This window comes from Wyeomyia smithii, chromosome 1, assembly GCF_029784165.1.
Source record: "Wyeomyia smithii strain HCP4-BCI-WySm-NY-G18 chromosome 1, ASM2978416v1, whole genome shotgun sequence".
NCBI classification, from domain to species: Eukaryota; Metazoa; Arthropoda; class Insecta; order Diptera; family Culicidae; genus Wyeomyia; species Wyeomyia smithii.
Window position 1 is genome coordinate 180834586 of NC_073694.1, and position 12595 is coordinate 180847180.

The window sequence follows — 12595 nt, forward strand, 5'->3', positions numbered from 1 at the left end:
ATTCTCACATGCTAATCGGTTGCCGCTCTCTCACAACTCGCTACGCGGCGGTGCTCGCCTGCTCTAGGGATGCCCCCGGGGAGAGGACGCAATAAAAACAGTTCCGCCGCGCCGCATATGCATGCACAAATTTATCTCTCTCCCACCCGCGTCATCAGCACTCCCCGTACCCTAGCGTATCAACCAAAAAAAAAGGCTTGCTTGTAGAAAACACTTTCTGGTTTTCATGGCAACCTTCGGATTTGGTTCCTTCTGATGATAGTTTTTTTTGTTCGTTACCTTTCTACTGTTGTCGTCGTGTTTTTCGGTCTTTGCGCTTCTCATCTCAGAGTGGCTTCCTCGCCCACGGACGAAACGGATGGACAGACAACACAACAACTGTAGGGTGGGGTGGTTCTAGAAATGGCAAGTAATGTAGCCGCAACCCGCATGAATCGGAATCGTTTATCGGCAGTCATTTTTATTATTATTATTTTTATGATTGGTGATAGCGACCTTGGAACTTTGAAGTGGTAAAGTAACAATGTTAAACATTATTTCAAACAATTGTCACACATTTTATCTATCCACCGACATATAAATGATTATCATTCTGTGCCGAACACGCATCAGTACTGGACGTGTTTGGTGATCGGTCCGATAGAGTATAAAACAAAAGACGTGTGAACAAGTGTTGGCATTGTTTGCCTGGTCGAGTGAAATAAATCCGGGTTCAAGGTCGTTCCTTTGTGCAACTGTTTCGCATCGTGACTGCCAGCTGGTGCGTAAGCCGATTTGGCTGCTGGCTGGATTGTGCTACAGCAGTGGACGAGACACAAACGAGGAAAAAGAAGAAGCCATCAGTGTCAGCGAGTCGTATCGCTGTGTGGAGTGATCTCACACCTGGCTCGCTGCTGGTGGCTGTTTGGTGCTGCTGTATTGGTGCTGCTGGCTGTAACGGCTGCTACTTCGAACGATCGGACAACCAACCTTACTGGAAGGGAGAAATAAAAAGGTACGTGTCCTTGTCAGCGCTAGTGCGCTAAACATAGCGCGATGGATGTAGATCCCTCGCCTCCCGCGCCACCATCCCCGAACCCCTCTGACCCTGACCCTTCTGTTACCCCCTCCCCTGTTCATTCTTCAGTCCCCCCTCGCCCCAGGCTTTACCCAGACGGAGCCCAGGGCAGCTATACTGTTTATTTTCGGCCAAAGGCAGGACCGAAATCGAAAAAGTTGAACCTCTTGCAGATTTCTAAAGACCTGACGAAGGAGTACAAGGGCGTGACCGAAATTTCCAAGGTCCGGCCTAACAAGCTCCGTGTCGTGGTCGGTAACCTGAAAGAGGCCAACGATATAGCTTGCTCTGAGCTCTTCACACGCGAGTATCGCGTTTACATACCCGCACGAGACGTGGAGATCGACGGTGTCATAACCGATTCGAGTCTGTCCGTCGAGTGTATACTGCAAAGTGCCAAAGGGTGCTTTAAGAACAAAACGTGTCCCGAAGTAAAGGTGCTCGACTGCAAGCAATTGCGGTCAGCATCGATCATCGGTGGCAAAACAGTATACACTCCGTCAGACTCGTTTCGAGTTACGTTCGCCGGGTCTGCACTACCAAGCCACGTCTCGATCCACCGGGTTCGTCTCCCTGTGAGGCTCTACGTGCCCCGCGTCATGAACTGCCTGAATTGCAAGCAGTTAGGCCATACAGCCGCCTACTGCTGCAATAAGGCACGTTGTGGCAAGTGTGGGGAGTCTCATGCGGAAGATTCTTGCAGTGTTAACGCTGAAAAGTGTATTCACTGCGGAGAAAATCTGCATGAGCTCTCGACATGTGCGGTGTACATGCAGCGCAGGGATAAAATAAAACGGTCTCTCAAAGAGCGTTCAAAGCGTTCCTACGCTGACATGCTGAAGAAGACCGTTACCACTTCTCCCGTTACTTCGAACCCCTTCGATCTGTTGCCCTCTGAGGAAACCGATTCTGACGATTCACCAGCGGGAGCATCTTACGCCAATCCTGGGGAGTCTAGAAAGAGGAAAAGTGTTTCCTCTCCTAAACTTCCCAGAAAAGGTCCTAAGATTTCTCAAAGTGAAATGAAGGTTACAAACAAAGCAAACAGTGCTGCGGAAAAACCGAAGCAAACTCCTCCTGGGCTGGCAAATTTAAAGTCCCAGAAGGAGTTCCCAGCACTGCCAGGAACATCTAAAACCCCAGTTGCTCCTTTTACACTCCCAGTTGATGAAACAAACTCTGGATTAGTGAAATTTTCTGACATTGTGGACTGGATTTTTGAAACTTTCAATGTACCCGATCCAATTAAAATTTTTCTTACAGCATTCCTCCCAACAGTTAGATCATTTTTGAAGCAGTTGACTGCCCAATGGCCTCTCCTTGTAGCGATTGTATCCTTCGATGCCTAATTCAACTGCGTATATGAAGGATTCTATCTCTGTCTTACAGTGGAATTGTAGAAGTATTTTACCAAAAATTGATTCGTTTAAAGTTTTGATAAATAAAAACAAATGCGATGCATTTTCCCTTTGTGAAACTTGGCTTACTTCAAATATTGATCTCAACTTCCATGATTTTAATATTATTCGCCTTGATCGAGACACCCCATATGGAGGAGTACTTTTAGGGATTAAAAAGTGCTATTCTTTCTATCGTATTAACCTCCCCTCGATTCCAGGCATCGAAGTTGTCGCATGTCAAATGACAATACAAGGTAAAGAGCTTTGTATTGCCTCAATATATATTCCCCCCAGAGCACAGGTTGGGCAACGGCTGCTCTTTGATTTAATAGAACTTCTTCCCTCGCCACGTTTGATTTTGGGAGACTTCAACTCTCATGGCGTGGCTTGGGGTTCCCCATACAATGATAACCGCTCCTCTTTAATCTATAACCTTTGCGATGACTTCGACATGACTATTTTAAACAACGGTGAAATGACACGTATCCCGAAACCTCCAGCGCGCCCAAGCGCTTTGGATCTATCCTTATGTTCGACGTCGCTACGGTTGGATTGCACATGGAAGGTAATCCTCGATCCTCACGGTAGCGACCATCTGCCTATTCTTATTTCAATTACTAACGGGTCAACTCGCATGCGACCAATTGACATTCCGTATGACCTCACACGAAATGTCGATTGGAAGTTATACGAGGAAATGATTTCAAAAGCGGTCGAGTCGATTCAACATCATTCACCACTTGAAGAATACAACCTCCTCGCGGGCTTGATTCTCGACGCCGCGTTGCAAGCCCAAACGAAGAAATATCCCGGCGTAACGATCAAAGAACGGCCTCCCACTCCGTGGTGGGACCAAGAGTGCTCCGATGTCTACACGCAAAGATCCGACGCGTTTAAGGCCTACCAGACGGGAGGTATACCTGGCGACTATTTACGGTATTCGGAGCTTGATACCAAGCTTAAAAGCTTGGCTAAAGCAAAGAAACGTGGATATTGGCGTCGGTTCGTGAACGAGACGTCGAGGGAGACATCGATGAGCACTCTTTGGAACACAGCCCGAAGAATGCGGAATCGCGTAACGGTCAACGAAAGCGAGGAGTCTTCAAGTAGGTGGATATTTGATTTTGCCAGGAAAGTATGTCCGGACTCTGTTCCTGAGCAAAATATTGTTCGCGATGCGTCTCCGGGCCACGACGCGATAGAATCACCTTTTACGATGGCAGAACTTTCAGTTGCCCTCCTGTCCTGTAACAATAACGCGCCTGGATTAGATAGAATCAAATTCAACTTGTTGAAGAATCTACCCGGCAATGCCAAGAGGCGCTTGTTGAACTTGTTCAATAAGTTCCTGGAGCAAAACATTGTACCGCAGGATTGGAGGCAAGTGAAGGTGATCGCCATCCAAAAACCAGGGAAACCAGCTTCTAATCACAACTCTTATAGGCCGATTGCAATGCTATCCTGTATCCGGAAATTGATGGAAAAAATGATACTCCGTCGTTTAGACCACTGGGTCGAATCAAATGGTCTACTATCAGAAACTCAATTTGGCTTCCGCCGTGCCAAAGGGACGAATGATTGTCTTGCGTTGCTTTCAACAGATATTCAGCTGGCGTATGCTCGTAAAGAACAAATGGCGTCTGCGTTCTTGGACATTAAGGGGGCTTTTGATTCCGTTTCTATTGACATTCTTTCGGGTAAACTTCACCGACAAGGATTTTCTCCAATTTTGAACAATTTTTTGCACAACTTGTTGTCCGAAAAGCACATGCATTTTACGCATGGCGATTTGGCAACTTTTCGCATTAGCTACATGGGTCTTCCCCAGGGCTCATGTTTAAGCCCCCTTCTTTACAACTTTTATGTAAATGACATCGACGAATGTCTGGCAAATTCATGCACGATAAGACAACTTGCAGACGACAGTGTAATCTCTGTTACAGGAGCCAAAGCTGCCGATTTGCAAGGACCATTGCAAGATACCTTGGACAATTTGTCTGCTTGGGCTTTACAGCTAGGTATCGAATTCTCTCCGGAGAAGACTGAGATAGTAGTTTTTTCTAGGAAGCATGAACCTGCTCAGCTTCAAACACAATTAATGGGTAAAACGATTTCTCAGGTTTTGGTACACAAATATCTTGGTGTCTGGTTCGACTCTAAAGGCACCTGGGGTTGTCACGTGAGGTATCTGATGGAAAAATGTCAACAAAGAGTGAATTTTCTTCGTACAATAACCGGACAATGGTGGGGAGCCCATCCAGGAGACCTTATAAGGCTTTACCAAACAACGATATTGTCTGTTATTGAATACGGGTGTTTCTGCTTCCGCTCCGCAGCAAACACACATTTGATCAAACTGGAGCGAATACAATATCGTTGTTTGCGTATCGCCTTAGGTTGCATGCAGTCGACCCATACGATGAGTTTGGAGGTTTTAGCTGGAGTACTACCATTGAAAAACCGCTTCTGGAGCCTGTCTTCTCGTATTCTAATCAAATGTGAGGTCTTGAACCGTCCCGTGATTGAAAATTTTGAAAGGTTAATCGAACTTAATTCTCAAACCCGTTTTATGACATTGTATTTCAATCACATGTCCCAAAATATTAACCCTTCTTCGAATATTCCAAATCGTGTCGACTTATCAAATACTTCTGATTCTACTGTGTTTTTCGATACATCCATGATAGAAGAAACTCGTGGAATCCCGGATCATTTACGCGTGCAGCAGATCCCTAAAATTTTTTCCAATAAATATCGAAACATCAACTGCGACAATATGTACTACACTGACGGATCACTTCTTGATGGGTCCACTGGCTTCGGTATCTTCAATAACAATTTAACCGTCTCCCATAAGCTCGATAATCCTGCTTCTGTTTACGTCGCAGAATTAGCTGCAATTCAGTACACCCTAGGGATTATCGAAAAAATGCCCACGGACCATTATTTCATCTTTACGGACAGTCTCAGTTCCATTGAGGCTCTCCGATCGATGAAAGATGTTAAGCACTCTCCGTATTTCCTGGGGAAAATACGGGAACATCTGAGTGCTTTATCCGAAAAATCTACTCAGATTACCTTAGCGTGGGTCCCTTCTCACTGCTCGATACCGGGTAATGAGAAAGCGGACTCTTTGGCTAAGGTGGGCGCAACAAACGGTGATATTTATGAAAGACCAATTGCCTTTAATGAATTTTTCGCACTTGTACGTCAGAATACGATCATCAGTTGGCAAAATGCTTGGACCAGAGGGGAATTGGGAAGGTGGTTACATTCCATAATCCCCAAAGTATCGACGAACCCGTGGTTCAAGGGGTTGGATGTAGGTCGGGATTTCATTTGCGTGATGTCCCGGCTTATGTCCAATCACTATAGATTTGACGCGCTCCTCCGTCGTGTTGGGCTCGGGGAAAGTGGTATCTGTGCCTGTGGTGAAGGTTATCACGACATAGAGCATGTGGTTTGGTCATGCCCTGTACACCGTGACGCCAGGTCTAAATTAATAGCTTCCCTGCAGGCCGAGGGTAGACAGCCGGCTGTTCCTGTTCGTGATGTCTTGGCGAGCCGTGACCTATCCTACATGTCCCTTATATACGTTTTCCTGAAATCCATCCACGCCCCAGTCTAGTCCCGTTCCCCTCCGTCTACACCCAACAAAACGACAAGAACACGTTTGAACCTTAAGCACAAAACCAGCAACCAGACCCCGCACAACAGAACCAGGACCCAAGGACTACGAGCCTCTGTCCCAACTCACGACATCGTGGCTCAGCAGAACGAATCCATACATGCCATTCGACGATTATCAGACGACCATTGAACAACAAAACACTGATTGGAAATCCCATGCTAGTTTTAAGTTAGACTTAATTTCAGCTCGTAGTCGGCAGCGAGGATAAAAAATTTGCTTTAGTTTTTAAGTCATCAGATATAATTGGCGCCGTTAAACATTAAATTGTATTTGTGCCGTGTCAAATAAATGTTATGTGAAGAAAAAAAAAAAAAAATATAAATGATTAAGATGCATTAAGTCGTTTGCTTGCTATAATCGCTTGAAATCTGACGGAGCGTTTGCCAGTTTCATTTTCAATTTCAGAAAAAGTACTCTAGGATAAAAAACAAAGTCGTAGTCTCACGTCAATCATAAAATCTGACGCATAAGGCAAAGTCAGTTTCGACGAATAGAGGTTAAAATGACAACAATGGCGTAAGTAACATAAATAAAAATTGTAACAAATATAGCCAAATATAAAATGAGACTATAATGACATAAATTTAAAAAAATACAAAGAGCACAAAATGACAAAAACCTACCAAAATAGCAAAAATGACTGAAATGATAAAACGAGCCTTATGACAAAACGACTAATATGGTAGAAACTACAAATATTATAAAAATGACATTATTTTTTTCATATCATACAAAATAAAAAAATAATTAACAAGCATGACAGTGATCAAAATTAAATAACAATTTTGTATCTCGTCTTACTATATAACGAAAACTTGGAACATTGATGAAATGAAAATAGACGATTGATTTTTCTTTTTCTTTTCTTTTTTCGTTTTTTCCAAAAACCAACTCCATACAACCTGTTCTTGAACTGTTCTTCCAAGAATTAATAGACTACAGAGGAAGACGCAAAACCAACAGCTTAGAATATTTATTACCCGATCAAAGTGAAATTGCCATAAAAGTGCTTGAAAAATGTAAGTGCTATAAAAAGCTTGAGAAGCTTATACAGTGTAGCACACAAAAATAGGTACACATGCACCAAAGTGGGACACCATTTGTAATACACACCAGACAACCGATGTTGGACACCAACACACTTAACAATAGAACGATTATCCTTTCTACTCCTTGAAAAAGGTGAAACAAGGTCACCGAAACTGTCGGAATAAGAAAAAACAAATCGTTTTTGCTAGTATACACGGACTGATTAAGCCGATAAACCCATTAAACTAACCGTTTCAGTCGTCATATAAACAAGTTACAAAGTACATTCATACATATACTGCAAAAATCGTCATTCAAATCCCATAAAAACTTCACGCACTCCCGAGCTGGTCAAGGGCGTTAAAATAGTATTGTGCCGTATCAAATAAATGTTGTGAAAAAAAGGGCGTCAGAATTCACCGGAACGTCTGGTTAGTTCTTTTGTTATTTTTTCAGTTTGAGCTCAAGGTTAAACCGATGTTGACAAATGATCGACAAAAGTGGAAATAAAATTTTCCTTTGAGCTCTGCACTTTCTGCGGTCTTTTGACGCACTTCCGAGCATTCTAGGGATACCAAATATCACAAAAATAGTTAAAAATCTTTCTTGTTTTTCAGTTTCAGGTGCTTTTTCGACCAGTGCACAATGGTCCAGAAAGGGGGAAATTTGGGTCTAGAGCTCTGTAGCAATATTTTAGAGAAAAACTTTTTTCTACAAAGTTGTTGCATATGATAAAACGCTTATAGAAAAATTATCGAAAATTAGGGTGACAAAAATTTTCGATGAAGTTAAGTATCTAACTTTTTTATTTTTGAAGATAAAAGAAAAAGTTGTTCTACAATGTTATGGCACCGTTAATTTTAAGTGACTTTGGAAAAAAAAGTTTTCTTCTATCTCGAAAATATCCGGTTTACATTAATAAAAAAAAACACATTTTGCGCTCTAACTTTTTAATTTCAATTTTTATCTTGAAATTGTTTTTGAACGACTTTTAGGGCTTTCTAAGAGGAATAGTTTGCAATGCTGACATAGTGAATATCTCAATTCTACTCAAAGTTATCAATGTTTTGCATAAAAATATGCGTTTTACATTGATTTGTCATTCTTTATGTTGCGGATTCCGCGAATATCCATGAATATGGTATGTGCCCTTAAAGAATCCATGGTTACTTAGGGGAGCCTATACCAAGTATTAAGCTTTTAAACCCCGAACGATGACTTTCGATTCAAAAACCACTGTCTATCACACAAGCTAAATGACTCCGACCTGTACTGGTAGACGTCGACTTGACAACTGCGACTTGATTCAGTACATTTGGCACCTCTAATAACCCTTGGAATCATTCATAAATCACAGAAGAGCTTGAGTGCATGGTTCTAAGTCGATTAATTAATTTATTTATCAGCGAGATATCGGTAATAGATGAGAAATATGTGTCAGTAACATCCAACTAGCCTCAGACCATGTCGGGCTTACCCCACTCACTGGGTGACGGTGTTACCCCGACAGCACACATTTTTTTAAAAAGAGTATTTCTACAAATTTATCGCTTCAATTTACCTCAGATCGAATTCCTGTGATTGCTAACAATACAGACAATAAATTGCAGAGCAACGAAAAATTATTTTAGTCTTTTCAAATGAATAAAAGCTTAAGTTCCACTCACAAAAAATTACATCCGTTCACGCATCAGCTGCAGTAGCGTATGTTTTGACTATTATTTTGACGTTTGACGTTTCACGGTGGCTTCGATGTGTCTTAAAATATCTAAAATACTAAATACCAACACTTCACATATTCCAAAACACAGTTAATTAGCGTTTTCTAGTAAAATCCTAGGGGTGACGGTCTTACCCTCAGTGCCGGGCTTACCCCCAGTACCCCTACGTGAGAATGAATAATCTATCATACATGAAGAACAGAAATCATTTAAATAGTTCATAATGGTATGGCCTCACCTCCAGTCACTGACGGACGAGCAAAATGTTGTATTAGAGAATGCGAGTGAAACATGTTTGGTGACAGCTGAGTCGAACAGTTTCGCAGACCAGCTTGTCCAAATCCAGCCATCTGCAATATCAAAATTGGTCAGGCGAGTAACTCGCCGCTCGCCTCGTTTTCTGTAATAAGCCCCAATTACAAAAAATCCCTAGAACATTGAACACCGATGACTCGAAATCATGTTTTTGGAGATTGGTTCGATCTGGTTGTACTCCGATCATTTCATTATTGCTAGTCCATCACCAGTTGCATTATGGGCAGGAATGAAATGGACTATATGGAGGCATGATGATGTCATAATCGCACGCAACCATTGAAAAGCCGATAAGACAATATTAGAAATGGTACACGATACCTGACAATCACTCAAAATTGCATAAAAAAAAGTTCTGCACGCTGAAAAATAATTTTTTTAAAAGATCGAAAAAAAAACACAAAATAAACGATCTTTCTAACTTTTTCAGGTCAACAGAATCGATCTGAAAATCAAAAAACAGGAACAGGAAATCATATTTTTATCTTATTATCGAAAATTTAGAAAAAATCAATAAAATTATCATTTAATGAAAAATGCACCTAAGTTATTGAAACTGCTCGCATATGGAAGCATTCAATTGGTATCTAATCGTATCAAAAGGTTTCTGATTGTTTTCAGAGGGAAATGTTTGAAAAAATTGAAGCTATTTATGTATAATCATATTATTATAATATTATTGAAAAATTTATACAAAATCAAAAAAAATAATCATAAAAATCAGGTTTTTTCAAGAGCATTTAATGAGCATTAAATTATTATGACCATTCTACAACAGTTTATTGCTAAAAAATGCTGTTTTTGGCCAATGTTTTGCTAATTTTTTTCTTAAGCTAGCAGAACAATATTTTTGAAACAAATATATTCAATGAAAAATGCACCTAAGTTATTGAAACTGCTCGCATATGGGAGCATTTAATTGGTATCTAATCGTATCAAAAGGATTCTGATTGTTTTCAGAGGAAAATGTTTGAAAAAATTGAAGCTATTCATGTATTATCATATTATTATATTATTATTGAAATATTTATGCAACATCAATGAAATTATCATAAAATCAAGTTTTTTCAAGAGCATTTAATGAGCATTAAATTATTTTGACCATTCTACAACAGTTTATTGCTTGAAAATGCTGTTTCTGGCCAATGTTCTGCTAACTTTTTTCTTAAGCTAGCAGAACAATATTTTAAAAATATATATATTTAATGAAAAATGCACATATGTTATTGAAACTGCTCGCATATGGGAGCATTTAATTGGTATCTAATCGTATCAAAAGGATTCTGACTGTTATCAGAGGAAAATGTTCGAAAAAATTGAAGCTATTCATATATTATCATATTTTTGAAAAATTTATACAAAATCAATAAAATTATCATGAAAATCATGTTTTTTCAAGAGCATTAAATGAGCATTAAATTATTATGACCATTCTACAACAGTTTATTGCTTAAAAATGCTGTTTCTGGCCAATGTTCTGCTAACTTTTTTCTTAAGCTAGCAGAACAAAATTAAAAAAAAAAATATATTTAATGAAAAATGCACCTAAGTTATTGAAACTGCTCGCATATGGGAGCATTTAATTGGTATCTAATCGTATCAAAAGGATTCTGATTGTTTTCAGAGGAAAATGTTCGAAAAAATTGAAGCTATTCATGTATTATCATATTATTATATTATTATTGAAAAATTTATGCAACATCAATGAAATTATCATGAAAATCAGGTTTTTTTCAAGAGCATTTAATGAGCATTAAATTATTTTGACCATTCTACAACAGTTTATTGCTTGAAAATGCTATTTCTGGCCAATGTTCTGCTAACTTTTTTCTTAAGCTAGCAGAACAATATTTAAAAAAAATGAAAAATGCACATAAGTTATTGAAACTGCTCGCATATGAGAGCATTTAATTGGTATCTAATCGTATCAAAAGGACTCTGATTGTTTTCAGAAGAAAAAGTGTTCGAAAAAATTGAAGCTATTCATATATTATCATATTTTTGAAAAATTTATACAAAATCAATAAAATTATCATGAAAATCATGTTTTTTCAAGAGCATTAAATGAGCATTAAATTATTATGACCATTCTACAACAGTTTATTGCTTAAAAATGCTGTTTCTGGCCAATGTTCTGCTAACTTTTTTCTTAAGCTAGCAGAACAATATTTAAAAAAAATGAAAAATGCACCTAAGTTATTGAAACTGCTCGCATATGGGAGCATTTAATTGGTATCTAATCGTATCAAAAGGATTCTGATTGTTTTAAGAGGAAAATGTTCGAAAAAATTGAAGCTATTCATGTATTATCATATTATTATAATATTATTGAAAAATTTATGCAACATCAATGAAATTATCATGAAAATCAGGTTTTTTCAAAAGCATTTATTGAGCATTAAACTATTTTGACCATTCTACAACAGTTTATTGCTTGAAAATGCTGTTTCTGGCCAATGTTCTGCTAACTTTTTTCTTAAGCTAGCAGAACAATATTTTTGAAAAAAATATATTCAATGAAAAATGCACCTATGTTATTGAAACTGCTCGCATATGGGAGCATTTAATTGGTATCTAATCGTATCAAAAGGATTCTGATTGTTTCCAGATGAAAATGTTTGAAAAAATTGAAGCTATTTATGTATTATCATATTATTATAATATTATTGAAAAATTTATACAAAATCAATAAAATTATCATGAAAATCAAGTTTTTTCAAGAGCATTAAATGAGCATTAAATGTTTTTGACCGTTATAGAACCGTTTTGTGACCAAAAATGCTATTTTCGTATATTGTCTGCTAGCTATTTCCTTAAGCTAGCAAACAAATGCAATTTTCAAAGAAACGATGGAGCATTAAATTCGGCGATATGGCATTAAATGAGCATCGAATGAGCACTTAATTTTCATGCTATTAACTCTTTGTTCTGCTGACTTTGTACTTCCAGCTTAAGGGACATCCCAAAAGAAGTAACTTAATTTTCCGAAGAGTAACAGTTAAAGCTGGAGATGATTTTTCTAAACAGATATGACCTGGTTGTAGGTAACTCTGTAGCAAAAATGGATATGTGTTTCATAAGAAATCATTAAGGACTGTTTTTCGAATTCCTGGGCTTTATATAATATTAATCAAATACTTGATGATGAAAAACATTTCTGGTGAGTAACATAATATTCTTGAATAATTCACAGGGCCACCCTACCGTACTAACCGATGCAAATCATTTTCTCCGCTTCAAATTCCGCATCTTCTCTTGGCGTTGCTGCTGTTGAATGCGGTAAGACCAAATCCCGGCAAGAAGTCACTAAGCGCCTCGCTCGTAAGTCAAGCTGTGCGTCAGCCGCTGGAGAATGCGTGTACCCAGAAGACAGTGAGAGAGC